The sequence below is a fragment of the Phocoena phocoena genome, chromosome X (assembly GCF_963924675.1).
Source record: "Phocoena phocoena chromosome X, mPhoPho1.1, whole genome shotgun sequence".
Classification (NCBI taxonomy): Eukaryota; Metazoa; Chordata; class Mammalia; order Artiodactyla; family Phocoenidae; genus Phocoena; species Phocoena phocoena.
Genome location: NC_089240.1, coordinates 87896029 through 87921780, shown reverse-complemented (window position 1 = coordinate 87921780; position 25752 = coordinate 87896029).

The following is a 25752-nucleotide window of genomic DNA, read 5'->3' as shown; positions in this document are numbered from 1 at the left end:
AATAGTCAAAGGGTGGAAACAATCCAAATGCCCATCAATAGGTGAATGAATTAAAAAATATGGTATATTTACACAAAAGAATATTATTCAGTCTTTAAAAGGGGGGAAATTCTGATATATGCTACCACATGAATGAACTTTGAAGATATTATAAGTGAGACAAACCAGTCACAAGAGGACAAATATTGTATGATTCCACTAATATGAGATACCTAGAATAGGCAAATTCTAGGTGTCTAGATAGAAAGTAGAACAGTGGTTGCCAAGGGCTGGGAACCAGGAGGAATAAGGAGTTATTGTATAATGGGTATAGAATTTCAGTTAGGGAAGATGAAAAAATTCTGGAAATGGATGGTGGTGAGGGTTGCACAACAATGAGTGTGTACTTAATGCCACTGAACTGTACACTTAAAAATGGTTAAATGGGGACTTCCCTGGTGGCACAGTGGTTAAGAATCCGCCTGCCAATGCAGGGGACACGGGTTCGAGCCCCGGTCCGGGAAGATCCCACATGCTGCGGAGCAACTAAGCCCGTGCACCACAACTACTGAGCCTGCGCTCTAGAGCCCGCGAGCCACAACTACTGAGCCCGCGCACCGCAACTACTGAAGCCTGCGTGCCTAGAGCCCAAGCTCCGCAACAAGAGAAGCCACCTCAGTGAGAAGCCCACCCACCACAACAAAGAGTAGCCTCCGCTCGCCACAACTAGAGAAAGCCTGCGTGCAGCAAAGAAACCCCAACGCAGCCCCCCAAAATAATTAATTAATTAATTTAAAAATGGTTAAATGGTAACTTTTATGTTACATATATTTTACTATAATAAAACAAAGTATTACTACCTGCCTACCATAATACTTCTAACCCTCATGAGAATACTATGTGACTGGTATTTATAAAATTTTTACAAAGAGTTGTATCTTAAAATGTTTTGCATTCCAGACCATAGTATATCCATGTTTGTTTCAATGCTTCTAAAAGGGTCCCAAAATCTTGGCCCAACCTTGTTCTTGGAAGATGTTTGCCCGGAGGCTGCAAAACAAAACACATTGTCCTCTGCCAGCAATTTGAGAAGTGAAGGCATAGAGCAAAGTTTCTTAATTGTGGGATTATTGACATTTGGGGCCAGATAATCCTTTGTTGTTGGAGGGCTGCCCCATGCACTGTACGATGTTTAGCAGTATCTCTGGGCTATAGCCACCAGTTGTCAGTAGTAAGAGATACAGTTAGACTGAGGCCTGGGAAAGGTGGTCCTAGACAAGCAGAGGGTAACTTGAACATATCAGATGCCAGTGAGGATGAGGAAACAAACTTTGCCTACTTAAAAATGTGGCTGAGGATGGGGCTAGGTGGGTGTAGGGAGAAGGTCTGTTAACTGAAAATGTTTTAAATGATTCTTAACTCATTAACCCCACTTATTCTCCAGTTAGGCAGAAGAGTTATTTCTCTCTGAATTTTTTTTTGTGACCTAATTGATTTCTTTGAGATCTCCTCTGTTCTTTCATTGGGCTCTTTAAGCCACACAATGAAGTCAAAGTACCTCATATCAGTGACTGTACAACTCTTTGGGGAGGGGAAAACTTTCCATTTTTGCTGAGTTCATAAACTATCCAATAATGGGCCTTAGACCTTGGGATTTTTAAGATTATAGTTTCCATTTATTTTGTGCCTACTATGTGCTAGGCACTATACATATGACTTAATTCATACCTTTGCTTTAATCCTCACAACAGCTCTCATAACAATGCCTGTAAGAAAGATATTTTAATACTCATTTTCTACATGAAACTGAAGTTCAGGAAGGTTGAGTGCCTTAAGCAAGGCTGCATGGCTAAGAAGTGGCAGATTCAAACATAGACCTGTCTGACCCAGGAGTTTGCTCTATACACAGTGCCTCCCACAGTGGATCTATGCTCCCTGCTTCAAAGCAGATTCCACCTGAACAGGGAAGAGCTGAACTGGAGGTCCCTTCTAGTCCAGGGACTTGGGTGGGGGAGGGGTGAGGTAGGGCAGAGGGCTTAGAATCCAGGTCAGGAGAGCACACCAGACCACTTATGCTGAATTTCCATGTATAAGCGCCTCCTCTATGAATTGGCTCAATCACTGAGTTTGGCTATCTAGAGTTGAGGTAGTATGGAATACTGGTATTGTCTGAACATGTACGGTGCCTTGCTAGTTACCATACAACCTTCAAGACAAATGGTTCTCAAAGTCTCGTCCTAGACCAGTAAGATGACCTATCATCTGGTTTTCCCAGGATTGTCCCAGTTTTAAGCATTAAAAGTCCAAAGTTCTGTAAAACTCCTCAATCTCAGGCAAGCTAGGATGGTTAGTCACCCTTTAACCCACAGCACCAGCATCACCTGGGAAGTTGTTAGAAATGCACCACCCCAGACCTCATAGAAACTCTGAGGGTGGCACTTGGCAATCTGTTTTAACAAGCCCTCCAGGCAATTCTGATGCATGCTACAGTGTAAGAAACACTGTCCAAAATAAACCTTTTAGATGACTGGGAAATGTGCCCATTTGTCTTCCTGCCTTTTTCTCTGTACATCCAAATAAAACACGCTATTGAGAGAAAGCCTGTTGCTTAAGTTTTGTTTTGTTTTCTATCTCCAAAGTTGTATGAAATTACTGTTAGAGCTTTGTGTGAAACAAATAAAAATCCGTTAGGTAAATATTTATTGAACACCTACTATGCATCACTGTGTATTCCACCACTGTTCTTAGTTTGCTTCCCTCTTAATTTTGGCAGTTGCATTGTCCATAGTATTGGACACTATATCATATGATGTCACTTATATGTGGAATCTAAAAAACTTATTTACAAAACAGAAACAGACTCACAGACATAGAAAACAAACTTATGGTTACCAAAGGGGAAAGGGAGTGGAGGGAGGGATAAATTAGGAGTTTGGGATTAACAGATACACACTACTATATATAAAATAAACAACAAGGACCTACTATATAGCACAGGGAACTATATTCAATATTTTATAATAAACTATAATGAAAAAGAATCTGAAAAAGAATATATATATTAAAAAAAACTGAATCACTTTGTTGTACACCTGAAACTAACACAACACTGTAAATCAACTATACTTCAAAATAATAATATTGATAATATCATTATAAATAAGAAAAAAATATAGTATTTTGGGCAGGATTTTGAAGGTTTTTTGGTTAGCTAGATAGAGTTTTTCTATGTTGCCTCTACAAACTTAGCGTACTCCTCTACTCCTCTACAGGGTTAAGAGGTTAGAATGGAAAGGAAAGTGTGTGTGTGTGCGCGTGCGCACACAAATGAAAATTTTGGTAAAATAAGATCTCTATACCTTGCAGTTCTCAGCTGTAACCTGAGCAGATGGAAATTGTGCCATGAATATCATAAGAAGATGCACTGACACAAATCAACAGGAACCATGAGTTCGGGGGTATTAGAATTGAAGGCCTAACAGAGCAAAGGGGCTCAAGAACAGATGAAGTAAAGGATGACCACTAATGAAATAACATAGCAAAAAGAGCGAAGAGTGACCTGGAGAAAGGAGGATTTCAGATCATGCCAGGTTCTGTGCAGCACTGGGGATCCTGCCTGGCATTTGGAGGGTAGAAGTCCTATCTGTGGGGCCCCTGCCTGGGGTACGGGATGCTATAAATATCTTTCACTCCCTTCCAAAAGGGTCATACCGAACCCAGGGTCAGGAAAGCTCCGACGTATCTTGGCTCTACATGTGATTGTATGAAGCACAACTGTTCTATGATTTTTTTAAAAAAATTGTGTGCTGCAAACTGTAACTGAATTGTAACCGATCAATAGAAGTGATGCATGCTTAGAGATCTCTGGGTAAAAAGTTCTATGTACCTGTTCCAATAGCTTTGCTGTTACCAAGCATGGCTAACAAAAGAGTAAAATAGCAAGCACACACTTTTTACTTCTATTTAATGGAGTGAATGAAGAATAGAAATGGTTCAAAATGAAAAATACTTGGTTCTGTTCAATATTTCAATTATATCTATCAAATTATGTTGTAAGCTGGACTGATTAGCACTACATTAGCTCATTAACTTTGACAGTCTGACCACGTTGTGCTAAGGATGGCATCTAAGTGCCCTCATTTATATGCATTAGATTCACTCATGTAGGCCTCCCTGGGAGAAAAGTAAAACTCATAATAATAAAAAAAAATCACCACTAGTAAGACAGTACAACAATAATTCTGAGGAATAATATCACAATTTTGCCTTCAAATTCTGTCAGCATAAATGCAAACCTACTTCAGGCAGAAACTTGTAAATATAACAAGCAGATGGTATGTGGAAATTCATACAGCTTTAGAAAAATGCAATAATATCGTGTTTGTGTTGACAGAGCTCCTTCTTTGAAAGGAGCTCTAATCTCCAGACATGTGTATTCTCTCTTTAGCACAGTTCTGCGAGTCTGGGTGTGAGTAGGTATGTAGTGGAAGAACTTGGCAAGGTCACACCCTGCACATCATGCTGGGGCCTGAGAAAGAGTTGGGCCTTTGGATAAAATTGACATCCCCGGCTTCCTCTACCCCACATAGTATGGCTGCATTCCAGGCAACAGAAGCAATGCTGACCTCCATCATACATCCATTCACTGATTCATTTGATCAGAGTTTACATGGAATATGGTCATTCATTCCCTTAGTGAAGAGCTTCTCAGCCATGGCTACATATTAGAATCAACTGGGGAGCTTTTAAAAATTACTGACATATCCAGATCTTCTGATTTTTTTTTGCATTGGAAGAAAAAATATAATATCACTTATTAAGCATAACCTTTGGGGGTTTTTGGTGACAGACTTATTAAGATATAATTTACATACCATATAATTCACTCATTTGAAGTATCTAATTCAGCTCTCACCTTCTGAAATGGACTGCATTCTGCCTATGGAATGTGTATCTCTGCTTTCACTTTACTATGGCTCGCTCTTGAATACTTTCCTCTCACGCCCCATTTGGCCTGCAACCTCTTTACAAAGGATATTAATAAATCTACTTCCTACCTATCAAAAAAATAGTGTCTAATTCAATGGCTTTTAGTATGTTCTCAGGGTTGTACAACCAACACCACAATCCATTTTGGAACATTTCCATCAACCCAAAAAGAAACCCTGACCTGAGGCAATCCCAGTCCTGATTTAATACTATCTGTGTAACTTTGGGCAAGTTATTTAATCTTCAGTATTTTGAACCCTCAACTGCAGAATGTGAATAATAATACCTTCTAATTTGGTATTTGTGAAAATTAAATAAAATGATGCAAGTAAAAAGAAAGAAACCCTTCACTCTTTAATTATCACCATCACCTACCCCCAGGCCTGCATCTCCACACAAGCACTAGGTAAATTCGAATCTACTTTCTGTCTCTATAGATTTACTTATACTAGACATTTCATATAAGTGGAATCATACAATACGTGACCTTTCATGTCTGGCTTCTTTCACAACCATAGTGCTTTCAAGGTTCATCTATATTGTAGCATGAATCAATACTTAAGTCATTTTAAAGGTCAAATAATATTCCACTGTATAAATATAACACATTTTGTTTATCCATTCATCAGTTGATGGACATTCATATTCTTTCCATATTGTGCTGTTACAATAATGTTGATATTAACATTTGTATACAGTTTTTGTATTGACATATGTTTTCAACTTTTAGGAGTATATACCTAGGAGTGGATTTGCTGGACCAAATGGTAATTCTATATTTAACATTTTGAAGAATTTCCAGAATATTTTCCAAAGTAGTTACACCAATTTACATTCCTACGAGGAATGTATGAGGTTTCCACTTTCTCAGCATCTTCACCAACACTTGTTATTATCGGTCTTTTTGATTATAGCTATTCTAATGGGTATGAAGTAGTATCTCATTTTGGTTTTAATTAGCATTTCCTTCATGACTAATGATGTTGAGCATCTTTCATGCACTTATTAGCCATTTGTTTATTTTCTTTTTTTTTTAACATCTTTACTGGGATATAATTGCTTTACAATGGTGTGTTAGTTTCTGCTTTATAACAAAGTAAATCAGTTATACATATACCTAAGTTCCCATATCTCTTCCCTCTTGCATCTCCCTCCCTCCCACCCTTCCTATCCCACCCCTCCAGGCAGTCACAAAGCACTGAGCTGATCTCCCTGTGCTATGCGGCTGCTTCCCTCTAGCTATCTACCTTACGTTTGCTAGTGTACATATGTCCATGCCTCTCTCTCGCTTTGTCACAGCTCACCCTTTCCCCTCCCCATATCCTCAAGTCCCTTCTCCAGTAGGTCTGTGTCTTTATTCCTGTCTTACCCCTAGGTTCTTCATGACATTTTTTTTTAATTCCATATATGTGTGTTAGCATACGGTATTTGTCTTTCTCTTTCTGACTTACTTCACTCTGTATGACAGGCTCTAGGTCTATCCACCTCATTACAAATAGCTCAATTTCGTTTCTTTTTATGGCTGAGTAATATTCCACTGTATATATGTGCAATTTGTTTATTTTCTTTGGAGGAATGTCTTTCTGATCCTTTGCCTATTTTAATTGAGCTACTTGTCTTTTTATTATTGAATTGTAAACATTCTTTATACATTCTAGATAAAAGTCCTTTATCAGATATATGATTTACAAACATCTTCTCCAAGTGCATTTTCACTTTCTTGATAGTGTGCTTTGATTCAGAAAAGTTTAAATTTTTCAAGAAGTCCAATTTACCTATTTTTTTCTTTTGTCACTCATGCTTTTGGTGTCATATCAAATAATTTTTTTTTTTTTAGAAGTTTTTCCTTTTTTTTTTTTTAAATTTATTTATTTATTTATTTTTGGCTGTGTTGGGTCTTCGTTTCTGTGCGAGGGCTTTCTCTAGTTGTGGCAAGCAGGGGCCACTCTTCATTGCGGTGCGCGGGCCTCTCACCATCGCGGCCTCTCTTGTTGCGGGGCACAGGCTCCAGACGCACAGGCTCAGTAGCTGTGGCTCACGGGCCTAGTTGCTCCACGGCATGTGGGATCTTCCCAGACCAGGGCTTGAACCGTGTGTCCCCTGCATTGGCAGGCAGACTCCCAACCACTGCGCCACCAGGGAAGCCCCATATCAAATAATTTATTGCCAAGTTTAAAGTCATAAAGATTTATCCCTATGGTTTCTTCTGATAATTTTGTAGCTTTAGTACTTACATTTATGTCTTTGATCCATTTTGAGTTAATTTTTGCATACGGTATGAGGCAGGGGTCCAAATTTCCTTTGCATGTATATATTCAGTTGTCTCAGCACCATTTGTTGGAGAGAATATACCTTCTCCTCATTGAATGTTCTTGGCACCCTTGTTGAAAATGAATTGACCATAGACGTATGAGTTTATCTCTGGACTCTGAATTCTATTCTATTGATCTATATGGCTATCTTTATGCTAGTAACATACTATTTTGATTACTGTAGCTTTTTAGTAAGTTTTGAAATAGGGAAGTGGGAATTCCCTATTTTGTCCTTCTTTTTCAAGATTTTTTGGCTATTCAGTGTTCCATGTAACTCCATGCAAATTTTAGGATCAGTATGTCAATTTCTACTATGAAGCCAGCTGAGATTCTGATAGGGCAGAGCTTCTTGATATTTACTGAATTATTCTGGATAAGAACTGTGCCAGGTATTGGGGATACAGCACTAAACACAACACAGTGCTCATCTTTGAGTAATTTACAGTCCATCAGTTGCTCAAGAATATTTACAGGAAACCTAAGCAGGATCCCAGACACATTGTTAAGGTCCAGTTTTGCCCAACACATGGCTCTAATTTGGCTGCTGCTTAGTTCGCTTCCCAGAGCCAACAAGGGAAGAAAGGAATCATGTTGGATGGAATGAACAGCAGGCATTTTACAAACAGGGACCACCAGTTTTGAGAGAAGAAAGGGTCTTGGTCAATCCTTACCTCACATAAAATACACTAAATTCAAGACCATGACTGTTTATTTAGCATTTCTTGGGCCCTTCAGCACTGTACTAGGTGCTTCAGTAGATCGGAAGGAGGGAGAGCAGAAAGAGAAAGAGGAGAGAAAAAGAGAAAGAAGAGGAAGAATAGAAGGAATGAAAAATATTTTGAGTTCCTACTATGTGCCAGATACTATATTATGTACATTTATATTATTTTTTTGTATTTTTCTGGTTTTATTGAGATATAACTGACATATAATATTGTGTAATTTTAAGGTATATAATGTGATGATTTGATGCACGTATATATAGTGAAATGATTACAATAAGGTTAGTTAACACCTCCATCATCTCACATAATTACCTTTTTTGTGTGGTGAGAACATTTAAGAGCTACTCTTTGAGCAACTTTCAAGTATATAATACAGTATTGTTAACTATGCTCTGTATCTCACATTATTTTAAAGAAATATGAGATGAGCTTCCTATCCCCAAAGACCCCAGCTATATTCTAGTTGAAAACAACCACAGAATGATATGTGCCATTGATGAAGCAATCACATGAAATTATCTGGTACAGGCTCTAAGTGTCAGAGTCCAGAGAAGAAAAAGGTCAACATACACTAGAAGAGGATGGAAAGGCACTGGGCCTACTGCATTGGTTACCTAAATTCACATTTGATAAGACATAGGCTTTCAATTGGCAGAGGAGTGGGGCTTCCAGGAAGCAGAGAAGCAGGAAAAAACATGAGCAATCATAGAAACCATTCATTAAGAACTTACTACAGGCCAAGCACTACCTTAAGCACTTTATGCCTCATTGCACTCTCAACCCAACCCCAATAGGTGTATGCTATTATACCCATTCTACAGATGAGGAAAATGAGGCTTAGAAAAGTAAATTATCCAAAGTTATACAGCCCAGAAGTGGTAGAACTAAAATTGGAACACGAATGTGTTTAACTCTGCCAAATTGCCTCTAAGGATGATAAAATGAGACCTCTGGGAGGCAGAGGCAAAAACAAAAACAGTAGAGCTCATGGTTAGTTTGTTCCATGACCCTGGGAGGATCGACACAACTGCTGACTTCTGCTATCCCTATCCTTGAGATCTGACCTATACAGATCCTGGTGGCCTCAAAATGACTCCCTTATGGAAACACGACAGGGTCAGATTCACTCAAAAAGCACACACCCATGGATCCTATGTTTGTCTAGAAACAGGAAGGAGCAACCATGGCAGGAACTCCCCAAAATACTGCATCATGGGACTTGGCCCATGTTAGAGCAGACCATCTTCCCCACTCCTAGTTTCCCAGAGGAAAGCATCACCCTAAACACTCCTGATCTCTCTTTACCTTCTTCACTCACCATTCCCTGTCAAGGGAGCTCTTAACTGGGTGGTAAAAATAAGGGAGGATAAATGAAACAGGTTTGACTTGACACCTCATTCCTTCCTCTTTGTGAACCAGCCTGCCGTCTGAGATAACTTTTTGGACCAAGCTCCAAGTTCAGCATGGAAGGTGCTGCCCCTGCAGGACATATCTGTGGTAGTAGAGTGTCTGTTGTAGCTGGATAGGTACCCCTGTCTAATCCTGGAGTTCAGTTAGCAAGCCTGTTTGGCTCGCCTCCTTAGCTATCTCCCCCAGTCTAGACTTTCTCAGGACTAAAGGCAATGCTTTGTACTCCAACTGCTTTACAATTCAATTGCTTCAGAACTTGGGTAGAAATGACAGTGCAATTTATTCTCCCCCTCAAAAATCACAACTCCCAAACTGCTTGGGCTCCCACACTCTGAAAGTAATCACCAAATAAAGGGCTCTCTTTATTTAAATCCACAGGTGAGGCTCTAGGGCACAGAGACCACTAAGAAACACAACCCACATTCCCTGAAAGACCAGAGTACACTAAATATCTAGAACAGCAGGCAAGTCCGATTAATAAGGCATTTAGCAAAATCCTCTTTAGCCTGTGTTTTGGTAAGGCAGTGTAGTGTATGTAGTATCTTAAGAGCATCAGCTCTGGAGCCAGAATGCCAGCTCATTGACTCCCAGCTCATTACAAGCTGTGTGGCTTTGAGCAAGTTATTTTACTTCTCATTGCCTCAGTTTTCTCTTGTGAAAAACTAAATGGGTTTTTATGAAAATTACATGTGTTAATGAATGTAAATTGCTTAGGACAGTGGCTGGCATGTAGCAAGTGTCAGCGCTCCTTAGCATTGTCAGTGGATGTATTCTGCACATGAATCTACTGCATAAGAATAGGCCCCTACTCCGAAAAGTGAGAATCACTCATTCATGTGGAAATTCAAAAAATATTCTCGCTCACTTACAGTCTTAATGACAGCAGTGAAATCAGGAGACTTTAGGTCAGATAAGTGATTACTGTTCACCAGATAAGTATATTTAAGACTTTAAGGAATGAATTGGTTCATTACTCTTCTCAGCTTAGATAGTAGATCAGACTGTCCATCCTTTACTGAGATGGAATCTAGGATCCAGGACCTATCCTCAAATCTTGTTGAATTGGTCTTTGAGAAGAATCATTTTCAAATTAAACTGTGGTTCCTACTAATATATTATTAGTTTCCAAAATGGTGTTTTCTTTGCGGTTTCTTTTTAAGATCTCATCCTTTATATCTAAGGTAACAATAAACATTTATCCTGTGCCAACCTAGTATCCAATTCTTAACTCATTCATTTCCCTCTCCCAATTGTAACTTTGCATGTTACAAAAAACTCTGAGCTTTCAAATCATACAGACTTTGATTAAAATGAAATTACTAATAAGAAACTGCTGTATAAAAAACTAAAATAAAATTCAGGAAAAAAATGAAATTAGACATTGTGCACATACACATGTGTGCATGGGGGATATATGTTTATATATGTTCAAAGATAGGTAAATTGGTTTCTATGTATTCTTAAAGCATTCTTGCTTTTAGAGAGGATTTTGAGATAAGGACTTTTGAAGGTTGCTTAGATGTTATCAAGTTTCTAAACAAAGATAATAATAATAGTAGCCAACAGTTCTTGAGTGCCTGCTATATGCCAGGCCCAGAGCTACATGAATAGCTCATTTGATCTTAATGACAACCCCATAAGGTAGATATCATTATGATCTCCACTTGATACATGTAGAAACTGAAGCCTAAAGAGGTTAAGTAAATTTCCCAAGGTCAGAGAGCTAGCAAGTGACAGAACTGAGATTGAAACCCAGCTTCTCCCTACAACACTCTCTGTCAACAGTGATCTTCCTTCCATTCAGGTGGGACCTGGCTATGTACACTCTGGCCATTTGCTAGTCACAAAGGATATAGGAGACCAAAAGAGTGCTTTTCTAGGCACAGAGGGTAAAGGTTAGCTTAGTTCATCTCCCTTCCAGGGAGAGGAAAGAAAGATGTGGGTGGCCCTTACCTGCCAAGCTGCTCACTGCATCCAACAAATAGGAATTGAGAGTGTGCAATGTTCCAGACACTGTGCCAAGCCCCCACACCAAATGTCCTCCTCCTTGCTAAGCTATGTCTCTCTTGTCCTTCACAATCTCATTTCAAGACCTCTCTTCCAGGATGCTGAGCCTAATTCAACGCATTCAGCACTGCTTAGCATGCTCAGTACCCCTCTTTACTCTGCACGCTCCCACAGCAGCACAGAGGACGATGCACACAGTAAGAATTCACCAAATGCATGTGGATAGCCTGGGTCCTAAATAAAAAGTAGGGAAGAGTTCATTGTTAATTCTATGCAGAGACACCAGGGCCAGATGGAGGAGAGAACAGCCAGGAGGTTAGGGTTACAGAGAGGGACATGGGCTTTGGAGTCAAGCAGACTTGAGTTTGTAAACTGACTTTGCAACTTATAGCTGCATGTAGTTTGGGCAACTTACTTAACCTCTAGCCACCTCAGTTTGCTCATTTGTGAGATGGGGATGATAATAACAAAACTCTCACAGTACTGTTGTGAGAATTCAATTATAAGTTGCATGTTAATCACTTAGCACAGAGCCTGGCATATCATGGGAGCCAGGAGCTCAACGGGAGCAACTCTTATCATTAATATCACCTAATGAAATACCCACAGTCCTTCTCAGGAGCATGCCTCAGGCAGGTGAACTGTCTGGCTTCCTTGGGACAGGCACAGCATAGAAGGAGGATATAGGAAGTGATGAGGTACACACACTCTGGCCACCACCTGACCAGAGTGAGTGCTTCTGAGCTCTACAGTTTACCAGTGACCAGGACAGCCAGAAAAGGAGCCCAAGCTGTGCACAGATACAGCTGTCAGCTTTCCACCACCTCCAAAAGGCAAAGGTAAGATGTCAATTCCTGGGATCCTTCGTTCCACCAGTAATGCCAGTAATTTTTCTGTTGCTAGGAATGGTGCCCAAGTGAGCTCCATGAAGCAAGCCCTACAGTGGGGCTCAGCTTTTATACTGTGATTCCAGTACTTTCTGAGGCATCAGTCCCTGAAACTCAAGGCTGTCGAGGACTATTCCTGCTTCACTGCATTTAAACTGCCTACTCCCACCTAACTATCTACGAGGGGGCAGCCATCAGCTCTAGAGTCTCATCCTGACACCTCCCACTGTGCTCAGCTGCACAGGAATGGCCACGTACGAAGAAGCAGGAATAGGCGGTCACCACCTTAGCTGGTCTTTGGTATCCACTCCTTTTCAGTTCATTGAAGTTATTTTCACAAAACTCACAACACTACATCACAGGTTGATGGAATCTCTGACCAAAAACAGTAACTCAGTGGTCTGTCCACATTTTCTCACTGAGTATACCGGTATCAGGTTAAGAGTAGGGTCCTAGACCCAGGCAAGAGGCCCTATCCTAAGACCCACACTTTAGAGGAGCTCACTCTGGCTCTCTGGCTGCACCTCTCCCCGCTAAACTGAGGAGTCTATGGGGCAAAGAGGACATGCCCTCTTAGAGTCCAGACTCTCAGCTTCTATACCAAAGTCCACATAAATAAACCCCAGAATTCTCTGCCCAAAAGCATGAATCCTATCCCAGGGTATTTGTGCAGGCCTCTTCCTCCCAAGGGTGAACAACACCACAGCTGTACACACCCCTAGCCTGTTTGGTGACCCAGGGCCAGTTATTTAAGATAAGGGAGTGCTGCATGGAGCTTGGACATACAATCTGGCATGTCCATATGCATGTGCATGAGGCCTCTGGTGGTACAGAAAGAGAGCCAGGCATAGAAAGAGGAGGAGACAGGGGTTTGCAAGCTACAGGCCAGATGCCTCCATTTATAACTTTGGTCTGTACCGTACAAATATGAGAAGCAAGATTGCATGTTGATGCTGTTTGATTCTTATGAACTACATGGAAGAGGCAGAGGGGTGGTAGCCCCATCTCCTAACCTCCCTAACGGAATAGAGACACTGGCTCTCTAAGTAGAATTTCTTTTTTGGTAGAGGAGAGTAATCCAGAATGAAATCAACCATAATGCTGAGAATTTCCAAAATAGGCTTAAGCTGAAACATTCTCTCCTAAGTCAGATATGTGTCAGTCTATAATGTTCCAATTTGGGGCTCAGTAAAGGTCTCCACATCCACACCTAGTTCCTTATGTAAGCTCTCCTCACAGCACCTCTATTCTGTGGCTGTCATTGGACAGATCTGCTTTAAGGATGAACCCTAAGGCCCCTCCCAATAGAAGAGCATCAGGCAGCCTGAGCATCCTCATGACTATCCTAACACCTGGAGCCCTCCTCTCTCCTTCACATACAGTCCAAGCACTTCCCTGTCCTTCATTCAACACCAGGAGGACCCTGCCATTTACTAGCTCCAGATCCCTGCTACCCTGGTGCTCACCCTCCTGGGGGAATGTGACTAGCTCTCAACACTGACTATTAACTTTCACTGTGGGGTTGTTGATCTGTTCCAGGGTAAATCTTGAAGCATAAAATTTCCTTAATGCCAAACTCTTAAACTGGATCAGAGAAATTTTAAACCACTAAAAGCTGATGGTCTCTAGCAAAACAAGACCCCATCCATCCAAGAGTCTGGGCATTGCTAATACTGTCCATAGAGGCTTATTCAGTTTCAAGTACATTTGAAACAGTGATTATTACACCATGAATAGCTACCGTATGTCCAATGTATCACACTTCCAAACAATAAGAAAATCACTCACCTGTTTCTGTGCTGAAAAGGCTGGCTTATCTGTGAGCACTCTGGTTGGCAGAAGCCTCAGGGATCCCAGAGAGAAGTAGTAGTTTGCTGATTGACATTTCATCTAAGTACTAAGGACATCTACTGAAGAAAAGATGGTAGACTGTACCTCTGCTGGCAGGTTGGCAAAAGTCTCTCAAAGTTGAAGCTTTTATAGAGCTTCCCCCTGCCCTCTTGCCTTCTGCCCTCTGGCCTATGACTCACCAAAACTGGCCTTCTGGGACACAGCTCTGGCATTTCTACTGCAGGGCTGGCCACCTCAAGACAAGCCCTGTGGACACAGGCCAGCGTGACTCCAAGCTCACTTCCCAAGCCCCTGTCTCCTCTCTCACTCTGTCTCTCTAAATCTGCACAAGCCCTAAACAGTAAGATAAATTAGGACAAATTTTTTTGTTCTTGACATCTCTTAAAATCTAACATGAGGCTCCCAACTTGCCCTTTCAGTGGTACCCTCTTACCTGTACTCTTTGTAAAAGTTCTCCAAGGCCAGACTCCCTCCTCCCTTAAAATGCTCATCACCCTTACTTCCCAATAACCTGTACTCATCTCCTATGAGCCCTATTAGGTGATAAAAACAAACAAGCCAGTGTGTACAACAGTTATGAACAGAGGAAAATAAATTAATACTCTTTCCCCAAGTATCGTACCTGGAATTTAATAGGGACCTTCAATAACTTGGGGGCGGGGGAAGTAAAAGAACATTTACCTAAAGCATCTGTTATAGTAAACACTAGATGCTACCTATACCTATTTTAAATTAAATTAAATTAAAATGTAGTTTTCAAGTGCTCAATAATCACATGTGGCTAGTGACTACTATATCAGATGGTGCAGATTTAAAACATTTCCATCACTGCAGAAATTTCTATTGGGCCAGACTGCTCTGGAGGCTGACCCTAATGGTGGGACTTTCAGGCACTGTGGTAAGCTAGTAAAACTGGTAGGAGAGATGTAGGGAGCAAAAGGACCATTCTGAACCCTTTGTGAGCTATCTTTTGCCTGTACAAAATGTACTCTCTGCTGCTGCCCAAAGAGACTATCAGCCTGTGCCAAAAAAGTCATTTGTGCCCCAACCACCCATAAGGATAGATGGAGAAAGTGACACACAGCTGCCTGGCCCTTGCTTTTAGAAACAGAGCAACCTTCAACTGAGTTCCTACCTTAGGGACATGAAGAATTATAAAGCCACTAACCTACATTATAGGTTACTAAAACTATGAAAAACAGTCCTTGGCAAAGTCCAAACAGAAAACTAGAAATCCCAAGAATTCTATGGCATCCGGGACATGCTCACTGCACTCACAGACCACCTAACGTCAAACCCATCACCTTGGCATTGGAGGACCCTTTGCCTCTATTGCAGACTTGGAGATAGTCACTAGACTCTATTTACTAAAGTGGGAAAGTGGCTACTGACATTTAAGAAAGGTTTTCAACCACAAGGGTTGAAATCAATAGGGTGTTCTAGCAACCCTTGGTTAATTAACTAGAAAATTAAGCTCAGCATAATACTCCATACTGGATAATCAAGGTTGTGCTGTAGGCAGTGTGCAGTCAAAAGGTAGACATCACCTCAAGGTTCAACCATTTCTGTAACTGAATCTCCAAATTAATGTTATTTCCATTAGCACTGGTGAGAAAGCAAACCACGATAATGATAACTAGTAAAGCTTACTGAGTGATGACTGCATTCCATGCACTATTCTAAGTATTTAGTATGTTTGAATTCATTTAATCTTCACAACAATCCAATGAGATATGTACTATTATTATCCCTATTTTCCAGATGAGGGAAATGAAACACACAGACATTAGGTGACCTGCTTAAGAACACGCAGGCAGAAAATAGAGATTGTATTTGAGTCAAGGTGATCTGGTGTCAGAGCCTATGCTCTAGGTCATTATACTAGACTACCTTGCAAATGTGGGTAACAATGAATGAGTCACAGAAGTCCCCCGAAGGCTGGCCTTATCTCCAGCTAGCACAGTGCATGGCAAACAGTAGATTTCCACTAAATGTTTGGTGAATAAATAAAAGCTAAAATCTATTAAGCACTTCCTATCTCATTTACTCCTGAAAGGAATCCTATTGCTATTATTATAATACCCAGTTTATCACCCTCAGTTTTCACAGGTGAGGAAAATGAGACATAGAAAGACTAAGCCCTTGTTTAGTCACTTGCCCAGGATCACAGAGCTAAAGAATGATGGAGAAAGAATTTGAACCCAAATCTAGATTCCACTCTTGAATGAATGAATGAGCTGTTGCAGAATATATAGTCTGCCCTATCACACTCTTAATTATTTGCTATGTCAAGTGTGAGCTGTAGCAGCCTCAACCTAAGTCTTAGTTCTTCAAGGTAACTGAGCTCCTTGAGGCAGGGACCACGCCTGACTGCTCCCCCGAACTCTTAATCCAGTGCTGTGCAAGGAATCAGTGTTCAGTAAGCACTTGCTAATTGATTCAGTACCCTAGTGAGGGGTTTTTCCAGTTTAAAGCCTGCTGACTGGCTTCCTGTGTCCCCTTCTGGCCCTAAGCAGCATCCCTGGCACTGGACAGACACCCTAAGGAGCCTTGCCTCCCAGGAGGGAGTGGCGGAAATGGTACACTCCAGCAGGGAGAATTATTTTATTGCTGATACTGTTTAGACTTACTGAGGCACCATGATAATAAAGAGCAGACTGACTTGGAGTTGGGTTTATCGTTGTTTTTGAATTCTCTACAATGCACTCTCTTACTGCCTGCACCTAGACAGATCACTCCCACTACCCTCTTCCCAACAACAGTATGTCATTGTGGCTTCCTACCAGAAAGAGTGTAGAGAGTCAGGGCTGTAATCATTCTAATCAAGCACTAGGCTGGGAGACCAAAGGCTAGGATTAGAGTCTCAGTTCAGTCAATAACTAACTGTCCTTGGACAAGTCACTAGACTTGTTAACATTCTAATCTATGAAATGGAGGTACCATTGCCTACTCACACATTGGTCCAAAGAGCAGAATAAAATGATGGTATGGATATGCTAATTAAATAAAGGGATTGTTGTTATTTTTGTTCTTCACTAAACTAGTGGTCGCTATTTTGCTGACTTACTCATTAGCCTTCCTTTGGCAATTCACAGAATTACATGGATTCTTTTTTTAAGAATAAAAGCTTTTACTAAAGCAAAGGAAAGTAAATCCTTGGTTCAAGCTGGTTCAGGTTGATCCCAAATAAGAACCACAGAGCCCTTAACAGAGAATGTTAACAAATATCAGTGCAATGCCATAGCCATCTCTCTCCATTGTAGCTAAACAGACCCACCACCACAACTGAGAGCATTTGAGCCAGAAAGCAGACTGATAAGGTAGAATGTGAAGAAGGAAATTCTGCTTAGCCAGAGGCCCCATGGCTTCTCTCAGTCATCACAGCCCAGCACGCAGCAGTCAGAACCAAATCAGCTTTTTTAAACAATAGCATCAATAGCAAGAGGTTCAAAGGAAGTGAAGAAGGGTTCAAAGGAAGTGAAGTGGTAGAGTGTGGTTCCCCTGGAGATTCCTTCACTAGCATGTAGAATTGGTGCAGACACCTCCATCAGCTTCATGTATATTTTCTACGACAGCTGATAGGGCTGCCTTGTTGAAGCTAACTCCAAAGAAAGCAGTCTAATGTACCATCATTTTAGAAAACATTCCCAAGGCTTACCATCACTGACTAATACAAAGATGCATCAAAAAACCTTTGTTTTTAAATAAAAAGCAGTCAATCCAGACATGACATTTCAATGAAAACTGACATCTCAAAGTTTAACTTGGCTCCACAAATGGGTGAGGATTCGTCAGAGCTTTGTTTCTGTCTCACATACCATAGGTGGTTGCCTCAGACTAAGGCCCCAGGAAGAACTTCATGGCTCTGGACACTGCTATTAACAATTAATAATAATAATAAAAAAATTTTTTAAAACAATTAATAGAATATTCAGGCCAAAGGGACCTTTGAACTCATCAAGTCCAGTCTTGTCAAATTATGGAGGAGAAAAATGAGGGCCAGAGAATTTAACTGATGAATCCAAAATCAGTAACAGAAGGGATCAGATGCCAGGTCTTCTGATACTTGAGTATTATTTTACTAAAACGCATGGCCTCATTCTTTCTTCTGAACTCTGTGGTAAAGCTACCACCTTGATTGGTCAGATGGACAATTTTACACCCTTTCTCACTTCACCACATTCCTACATAGACCACTTTTAATTATATGTTTGATAGGTCATTTAAAACCTATATTTTTCCTCTCAGATCAAGTTCTCATTAGTACCAAATACATTCCCAGTTTCTCCCCCAATCAAACTTACAAACTCATCTTTTATTTTGGCCCCCACTGTGTGGCATGTGGGATCTTAGTTCTCTGACCAGGGATCAACCCTGTGCTCCCTACAGTGGAATTGCAGAGTCTTAACCACTGGACCACCAGGGAAGTCCCACAAACTCATATTAATAACAATTTAAGTGGATCATAGTTAAGAAGACAAACATGCTGCCTATAAAAAGGTAGTCAAAGATACTCAGGTTATTTATTTTTCATTCTTTGAATGATCCCTGACAGATACCATATCATTCATAGTGCTGGGAATTGGGGAATCCGTGTATTTTAAAGATTACCTGTTGTATGTAAGAGGACGTACTGTGGTTCAATACTCCTTTTGATTGCATAAAGTTAATCTTTATTTGGAGCTGTATTTGTACGCAGTAAGATGGTGTTAGCTGTGAGGCTATTAAGCTGCATAAATTCCCATACTTACATCACTTTATTCCTGGTCTCTGGGAAACCAACTTTGCACTATCCCTATGAGAGAGGGTTGACTTATATTTTACTATGAATAAAAACATAATTTCATTCATAAGACTGAGAGTCGTGCCCAGTTGGAATGCACATCAGAATCTCTGGAGGGTTGTTTTCAAGCCATAGATTTAACTATAGGGAGTCTAATATGCCTCCTGAGGGGGTAAGTATTCCCGCTGGGTGATAATCACTGTGTTCAAAGAGTCTAGTTACCCACTAAAATGGTGTGGAGGCAGAAAAAAAGGGTTGATCACTGTCAGTATAATACTTTATATTTTCAAAACCAGTTTTAATGAAAATGACTAACATTTATGGAGCATTTACTACATGCCAGATATGGCTCTAAATTTCTTTAACTGTATATAACTCATTTAAATATCAGATATACCCGATGATGTAGATATTGCCATTTTCCTCATTTTACTGATGAGAAAACTGAGGAGGAGAGAAGCGAAATCATACAGCTAGTGAGTGGCTGAGTCCAGATTGAACCAAGGCAGGCTGAAATCAAAAGTCCTTCTCATAAACCTACACACTTATGGTCAGTTAATCTTTGTCAAAAGGAGGCAAGCATATACAATGGAGAAAAGACAGTCTCTTCAGCAAGTGGTGCTGGGAAAGCTGGACAGCCACATGTAAATCAATGAAGTTAGAACACTCCTTCACACCATACACAAAACTAAACTCAAAATGGCTTAAAGACTTAAATATAAGACATGACACCATAAAAACGCCTAGAAGAGAACATAGGCAAAACATTCTCTTACATAAATTGTAGCAATATTTTCTTAGATCGGTCCCCCAAGACAAAAGAAATAAAAGCAAAAATAAACAAACGGGACTTTATCAAACTTAAAAGCTTTTGCACAGCAAAGAAAACCATAAACAAAACAAAAAGACAACCTACGACTAGGAGAATATATTTGCAAATGATGTGACTGACAAGGGTTTAATTTCCAAAATATACAAACGGCTGATACAACTCAATATCGAAAAAACAAACAACACAATCAAAAATGGGCAGAAGACCTAAATATACATTTCTCGAAAGAAGACTTACAGATGGCCAACAGGCATATGAAAAGATGCTCAACGTCACTAATCATTAGAGAAATGCAAATCAAAACTACAATGAAGTACCACCTCACACCGGTCAGAAGGGCCATCATCAAAAAAATCTACAAATAATAAATGCTGGAGAGGGTGTGGAGAAAAGGAAACCCTCCTACACTGTTGGTGGGAATGTAAATTGGTGTAGCCACTATGGAGAACAGTATGGAGTTTCCTTAAAAAAAGCTAAAAATAGAGCTACCATATGACCCAGCAATCCTACTCCTGGGCCTATATCCAGAAAAGAGAAAAACTCTGATTCGAAAAGATACATGAACCCCAATGTTCATAGCAGCATTACTTACAATAGCCAAGACATGGAAGCAACCTAAATGTCCATCAGCAGATGAATGGATAAAGAAGATATACATATACAATGGAATATTACTCAGCCATAAAAAACAATGAAATAATGCCATTTGCAGCAACATGGATGGACTTGGAAATTATCATACTAAGTGAAGTAAGTCAGACAGAGAAAGACAAATATCATATGCTATCACTTATATGCAGAATCTAAAAAAAATGATACAAATGAACTTATTTACAAAATAGAAACAGACTCACAGACATAGAAAACAAAAGTATGGTTACCAAAGGGGAAGTAGGGGGAGGATAAATTAGGAGTATGGAAGTAACAGATACACACTACTATATATAAAATAGATAAACAAGGATTTACTGTATAACACAGGAAACTATATTCAATGTCTTGTAATAACCTACAGTGGAAAAGAATCTGAAAAAGTGGATATATATATATATATATATATATAAAACTGAATCACTTTGCTGTACACCTGAAACTAACACAATATTTTAAATCAACTCTACTTCAATTTTAAAAAGTCCTTCTTGATCCCAACTTCATCCCTGCAGTTCTAATCCCCTCTTCCAGAGGTAACCTGAGTTAACTGTTTGATGTGCAGCTTTCCAAAACCCATTCTATGCATTTATATACATAGGCATGTACCTATGTGAAATAAATATTTTGTTTTATTCTTTCTTTTTTGTCTATATAAATCATACCATCTGATGTTCTTTCCCCAAAAGTGCACTGCGTCTTCAAGAAGGGTAAGTTAAGAACCATTTAAAAATGATTCAGAAATCTGTTTTGGATATCAGCTTTCTCCCATGTAGTATGCTGAGACCCTTAAGAGCCTGCAGCTCCATGATTTACAAAAGATCTGGGCCAAACCTGGAGCTAGAAAACACAGCTCTAGACCAGCAGTTCCTCTCAGCCATGGAAGCACATTATAATCACCTGAGGAGCTTTTAAAAAGAACTGATGCCCAAGCATAACCCTAGACCAACTAAGTCAGAATCACAAGAGACTGAGCCAACTGTCAGTGTTTCTTAAAGGCTCCCCTGGTGACCCTGATGTGTGCTGGGGCAGGGGTTGGCAAACAATGGCCCTTGGGCCAAATCCAGCTGGCCACCTGTTTTCCTACAACCTACAAGCTAAGAATGGTTTTTACCTTTTTAGATGGTTGAAAAAAAGAACAAAAGAATAACATTTAATAACACATAAAATATATGAAATTTGAATTGTGTCCATAAGTAAAGTTTTATTGGAACATAGCTATGCCCATTCATTTACACATTATCTACAACTGCTTTTGTGCTACGAATTTAGAGCTGAGTAATTGTAACAGATACCTCATGGCTTGCAAAACTTAAAACACTATCTGACCTTTTACAGAAAAAAAAATTTGCTAAATCATGGTCTAGGTCATCACCTTTCTAAGAGATCTACCTTCACAGACTCCGTAATCTCAAAAGAAGCAGGTACACCACTGTCTAACTAAGAGGTTCCAAACCTGGGTCATGGTCTTCCTTGGGATCACTCTATGAATGGAATTATGAAAAAAATTTTAAATGGGTTTGCAGTTTTCTGGGGAAAGGCTCCATAGCAGGAGCAATTTCTTCACAAATTTTCCCAGATAGGGACTTCGCTGGCAGTCCAGTGGTTAAGACTCTGTGCTTCCAATGCAGGGGGCGTGGGTTTGATTCCTGGTCGGGGAACTAAGATCCCACATGCCACGTGGAGCAGCCAGAAAAAAAAAAATTCCCAGATAATCAAGTAAGCTGCCTAACTGTATAGGTAGAAGATAGAAAGTAGTCACAGGGGTGGGCTGAAAATGAGTGGCCACTGGGATGGGATATTAAAATAAAGTTGTACCAGATTCAAGTTATTGATGTCAGCTAATTGGAAATAGAAACATCTCAAGCCTAGGCATCAGCCTTAATGTCACTAAATTTCCTCATCTGGGCAAAGAAAATCATCAGTGCCTATCCCAGAAGTGTTATGAGAACCAGGTCACATTATGGGTAGGAAAATGCTTAGAAAAAGAATAAAGCATGGTAATTAATCATTTCTGTTTAAAGGTTCATTTCTTTTAATTAAAAAAAAAAAACAAGCTCATCAGATCAAGAAAAAAAGGGGGGAGGAGAAGAGGAAAAACAGAATATCCAGAGGAGTTCTAAGAAATAATTCACTTGGACTGTGGCATTAGGGCTGTGTACTGGATTTTCCAAATACCTGGAAAGTTGTCTAAGAAATATACAGACATCATTTGCCCAGGGCCCCTGATGACCACATTCAACCTGTTTCCAGAATTCTCCAAAGGTTAATTCTCCAAAGGTAAATACAGGAAAAGTTTATCTTAGGCCTTCATCAGTAGCTATGAAGAAGGGTTAAATGTCTTTAAGTCTCTTTCAAATAACTTGGAAAACATCCTTCCCCTTACTCCCCAGAAAAGCAAGCAAACAAATGAACAAACAGAAAAGAAGATTCTCCATCCCAGAAAAGATGGCCCATGATTTCTGAAAAAAGCATTCTAATGTGGTTGGCATGTCCAGTTTTTTGTCAAAATATTTGCTGTGTTTAGATTTTGTAATAGAAAGATCTCGTTATGTGAGTGATGTCATAGACAGTGTGTCTGAGGAAAGACTTATGAATGTCAGTTCTTTAAGATCCACCATGTCAGGATGCTTCTAATATACAAATATTATCATGAGCATGTAACACAACACGCTTGCCTTATTTAACCTCGTCCACTAGAACTGTGACTCTCCAGTCACAAGAATCCAAGAGTCATGACAACCCCAGCGTAAAAGGAAGGAAGGGCCACTGGGCCGCTCTCCCTGTGCATATGGCTGTGGGATGCTTACATTAATGTTTCAGGCTCCTTGACCCCCACTGTGATTCTCTGATGCAGTTTACCTAAGGGTACCCTCATAGCTTCAAGCAGTTAAACTATCTTTCCCCAAGTAGCTCACTCATACCCACAAACAAATTCCTAATGAAAATCTGGCTCAAATAAAATTTGAAAAAGGCCCACTCCTTAGGTTCCTGGGAGATTTATGGTATGTGTGTGCTAAATTTTGTTATTGCTGAAGTAAGACAAGCAAAATCAACACATGGCTCATTAAGAAAAACCAAATGATATAGATGTTAGCATTTTAATTGTGGGCGGGCTTTCAGATTTCACAGAATGGCCTATTTAAAATAAGTTATATGCAATACAAGGTGAATTTACAAGGAATCCCCCTTAATTGGGTCACCCACTTCCTGGTCCGTACCTGGGGGAGGGAACAATTAAGGACCAAGGCTTCATTTCACAAGTGGTTTGGGGAGGCGATCTCATTACTTTATAATCATAACTCACATACCCGGACATTGAGGAGAAAGCTAAGAGCAAGGAGCTTTTCTGAAGCCCATATCATTTTCTATTCTGATCCACTGCAAATGTTCTCTGCCCAAGGCACAGGAAGGATACACGGAGCGCATCTTGGCTACAACATATGGTACTGAAGCAGCAAGCTGATAAGTCTTTAGCAGTACTTGACAGTGGTAAGAGATCAATTATTGTCACATAAATATTAAAAAGCTCCCCTAGTACTCTGTTGCAATGAGAGTATATTTAACCATGATAACTACCTCCCTCTTAATAGCAACCGAATTTGCCTGAGAAACAAAATGTCACCCCATCAGGTGAAGTTCAATTAAATGCTCAGTTGGTCCGAAGTTGTGTTGCTGCTGTTGCTGCTGCTGCTTCTATCTGTAATGAAAGCCAACACATGAAACAAGTACCTATTACCTTCCCTGGAGATCATGATTCTACCTTGCAGGTGATAGGAACTTTCTGGAGGCTGCTCAATGTGGATTTTGTCTAGGAAATTCTGACCTCCTAAATCCTTTGTGGAGACTGAACCTGGCCCTGGGATCTGAAGCACAATATCTTTTGCCCTGGAGGTTCCAAAATTTCTTCTGGAGCAGATTCTAGCAATCGACCCCCCAGCAAGAACTGACTGAGTGCAACCTGATAATTAGCTCAAACCCCTACTTCCCAAGGCCCAGCTTTCTCCTGAGCAGGATTGGAGGAGGTAATGAAGAAAAAAGAATTCTCCAGGAGGTTGAAAATTCCAAGATTCAGATGCTTACATGATCTCAGGATTCCAAAAGAATCATGTAGTCTGGAGAACTCAGGTACAGAATTTCTAGGTCAGGTCACTGGGAAATACCTTCCCATTATTCCAAAGCTAGAATGGCAAGGCATTCTCTGAAAACTGAGTGCATCTCCAGTGATTTTAGTTGTAATTCAGATTACAGTGCGCTCATAAGACACTCCAGCTCCAAATAGAACAATTTCTGCTTATTAAATCAAGAAGAAAAATATTTTAATTATTTGAGAGTATATGCAGTTGTGCACAGAACAGGTGAGAAAGTGTTCAAAGCATCAAGAGATTCTTGACTGAAATGAGAAATAAATACCAGCACACACACAGTTGTAGAAAGGATATTATAAGCTGTAATCACAACTCTTTGGCTGTAGGGTCAAGAAAAGAAAACCCTTTCTCTGAACTGAACAGGAAAGAGCAAAGCAGAGTGTGTAGTGGTTAAGAGTGTGTGCACTAGAGCCAGACTGCTTGGGTTCGAATTCTGGCTCTGCCACTTACTTGAGCAAATCACTTAGCCTTTCTGTGTCTCAGTTTCAATTCATATTTTAAAAAATTTTTTTTTTCAATCCTCAACTCTAGAATTCATTTTTATTTCTAATTTATCACCAAAGAACAGCAGCTCCCACCATTTTAAGCCCCTTATCTGCCTCTGCGTTTCTCTGGGTGCAAAAGCTCAATCTAAGCAAAGATTTCGCTTTGTCGGGGTGCCAGGTGCTACAAGGAAGGCTGAGGGTGAGTCCTTTGAAAAGACAAAGCTTTGCCCCCATTTTCAACTGGGCTCTGGAGGGTGGCTGCAGATCAGTATCAAATGTTCTCAGAGTGGACCCTCAGCACTGCTCTGGGTGGGAGCGCATTTTCGCAAAAAGCGCTCCTAAGGAGAAAGCTCCCCTCAGGCTGGCAGAGTTAGGGAGAGACTATTCATTTCCAGGAGTGTTATTGTTTTGACACCTGCCTCTGGCGTTGGCACCTTTTGGTGTAAATAAATGATTGGCTAGGGCCAGAGCATTGCCTGCGACGAGATGATTAGAAGCAGGGCCTTGGTGAAACCACCTGCACAGCTCTTCCCAGCAGCCCCTCCTCATCAAGAACACATTTTTCTCCCTGTCCCCACTACCCTACCCTTTTTTTTAATGAGGAAAAGAAAGAAACCTGTCTTTTCTTCATATTCTCATCCCAGCTGGTGTTTATTCCCTCTCCCTTTCCCTCCCCTCCCCCGCCTCACCCCA